At 40.6% G+C, this 3,079-nt stretch overlaps 1 pseudogene; it reads right to left on the bottom strand.

The window, feature by feature from the left end:
- Positions 1–1,903: 1,903 nt before the first annotated feature.
- On the bottom strand, positions 1,904–1,999 carry LOC126060071 (uncharacterized; annotated as a pseudogene).
- Positions 2,000–3,079: the final 1,080 nt, after the last annotated feature.

The raw sequence follows: 3,079 nt of genomic DNA, 5'->3' as shown, positions 1-3,079 counted from the left end.
CAGGTATTTAACAGGCCATTTCTCAATACTAAAAAAAAAATTTTTTTTCTCAATACTTTTCCCCCTTAACACCCCAAATCAAAGAAGAATATTTAAGAATGACTCAGTCCCTATAATTCCATGTGGGTTCCCGACCCTCACTGGAGAATCTGACTTCCACACTGTAGAAAATACTCCCTGCTAGGTAGCAACTTTTGCTGAGCTCAGTGGTCCTGGCCTCCTGCCTTCTTCTAGCTCTAGAAAATTCCACTGCAGAGAGGTCCTCATCTTTTCTCTTGGCTCTATTTCCTACAGGTTCAAGACTGATATCTTCCTTTCACCTTGTGACTGGAATGAGTTTCTTAGTCAAAGGGATCTGCTACCATTTTAGTCAAGGCTTCAGAAATTAGCTAACGAGAACACATTCAGATAGTAAATGGAATATATCACGTCATTTGACAACAGAATACCAATCCTCAAGAAGGTCATGAATCAGTTAAAAAGACAATGAACACACACATGCCCTGTCTTGGAAAAATTACCTATCAACAAGCACAACACAGACTGCAGAATAGATTGCTTTCTCTAAATTCTGAGGAGAGTTATAGAAGTGCGGCAAGACCAATACAAAAGAGCTTTCAGTGGGAGCACTGTGGCCAGCCTAAGGCACAGATAGTTACACAGTGCAAGCTGAGGAAACCAGGAGGAATCCAACCCAAAGTCCCTACCCTCTGGACTGCTGAGTGCCCAACTCTCCCAAATAAATAATACCTCGAGTTGAAGCTCTGGAGGCCACTATTAAATTGTAAGTGTTAATAGAGATGGTGAAGGCATTAAATTAGTTGGACAGTCACTTTGGTGGTTTTAAGAAAGTGGAACCCAGATGAATATTTTGATGGGGAGGTGTTTGAGGTTGGAACATGGGACAGGGGCTCAGGATAGAGCAGAAAGATGGCTCAAGACCCAGAACTGGGAAAGATACCCAAAGACTAACTCTGCCTGTTGAGAAACCCTGGAAAGCATGGCCATAAATTGGTGGGCAGAGAAGTGAGGGACAGAAAAGTGTGCCCCAGCCTGTGGGAGACATTTGGGAAGTTCACAGATCCACTTTCTTGCCACCCCAATTAAAGACTCTTTTGCTCCCTGCCCTGCCTTGCTGTGGTTTCCCCAGACAGAAGTGGCTTTGTTGTTGGGTGAGCACCGGGTCCTGGAAGCAGCTGTGAGTGTATGGACTTCCTGGTCGCAGCCTTTCTCTTTGGAATGCCTCCCTGGGACCTCTTGGTCCCCAGCCTTTTATCTCCCGTGTTTCATCTGATCCTCACTAAGTATATTCTCTAATTTGCTTTGTCAACTGCCGCTCCCAAGGAATCGTTCCCTCTTGATCTTTTGCTCTTCAATTCCTTTTTTTGTTCCGTCTGAAATGCATTTTCAAGTTAATTTTTTAGCTTCAAAATTTATCAGAGTTCAAAATTCAAATAGTCTAAAAAACTTATCACTAAAAAGAGAAGCTCCCTTCCTTTCCCACCCCACCCAGAAGCATCCACAGATGTCTCCTTCAGTAGTGCTTTTCTCTCTAATTTACTCCACATCTTTAAAAAGAAAAAAAAAAAAAATCTTTACATAATATAAATATGCTGTTACCACTTGGATCATGAATTTTAGGCATTATGTACTGACTTATTATGGTAGAGGAGGAGTTTATTTCTCTTGAACACACTTCACCTCTCTCATCCTCCCAATACAATTAAAAATAAATAAATTTTTAGGTTCATCCATTTTCAGTATTTTAGTTATTATGATTATGTAAATACTGTTCGTTGCTAAGTCACATAATATACTATGATTATATTTACATTCTTGTATAATTATTTTTGTCTTTCCTAGAGTTAATAATTACATTTTTTTTCTCTCATTTGCTTAGTTAAAAAATATAAACTGCTTCATGAATTTGTGTGTCCTTCTTGTGCAAGGACCATGTTGAGCTTCATTTTCTCTTTTCAGTTTGTGGTACCAAAAACCAAGCCAGTTGCCATTGAGTCGATTCTGACTCATGGTGACCCCGTGTGTGCAGAGTAGAACTGCAGATTCCCAAGGCTTTCTTCCAAGGGCCTCTGGTGGGTTCAAACCTCCAACCTTGCAGAAGTAGCCCGGTGCTTGACCCTTTGCACCACAGGGACTCCTTCAGCTGTGGAACACATGCTACCAGAGTGCTTCTACTCTGCTTTGAGTCTTGTTGACTATTCTTCTTCCATTCAAAATCCCACAAAACTACAGATCCCTTTTGGTGACAAAAACTCCCTCAAATTGCCAGACCAACACTGAGCCCTACATCTAACTGGTGCTCCATAAATTTTCCCAATCTCATTTGTTGCCCATAATCTTGCCCTGTGTACAGTTCCTACCAAAGCCTTTGTGAGTTTTGTAGTAACCCAAGTTTCACTCTCGAAGGTTCAACACAATGAGCCAAGGACTCACACACATTAGATGAAGTAGAACCAGCCTTTTACACTGACTCTCAAAAATATTCCTCAAGCTATGCATCAACTCCATCACCTGGATGTAAGACTCGAAGAAACGCCTTCCTTCAGGAAGATAATCTTAAATTTAGAAATGAGGAAACGGGGTTTTAGAACCTTCAGAGGAAAACAGTTTGTTGCAAAGCCCCTGACTGATCCTACCTCACTCAGATCTTATTGGATCTTAATTTATATACAATTCTAGGCAATCGTTTAACAGTCTTAAGTAAATTAGAAGTAGCAAACTATAAAGGGGTGTTAATAGATGTAGGTGCAGGAGCAGTGAAGAAGAAAAGTTCAACTTGACTTTAAGGAAAGAACAACTTAAAGTCAGAAGTGCATTACTACCTGGTATCACAACAGATGTTCGTAATTATGATTCTGCATTACCAAAAAAGGCATTGTAGACAAATTACCGAACGAATTTGAAGTCCTAGTACTTGATGGAGTCAATTTGAGTTTTCTAGAAAATATATAATACTTCACTTTTGCTGGAGACCCTGGCTGGTGCAAATGGTTAACGCTCTTGGATACTCACTGACTGAAAGGTTGGAGGTTCAAGTCCACTCAGAGGCACCTTGAAG

The sequence above is a fragment of the Elephas maximus genome, chromosome 16 (genome assembly GCF_024166365.1).
Source record: "Elephas maximus indicus isolate mEleMax1 chromosome 16, mEleMax1 primary haplotype, whole genome shotgun sequence".
Taxonomy (NCBI): Eukaryota; Metazoa; Chordata; class Mammalia; order Proboscidea; family Elephantidae; genus Elephas; species Elephas maximus.
Note: the sequence above shows the minus strand (reverse complement) of the source record. Positions and strands in the feature narration are given on the sequence as shown.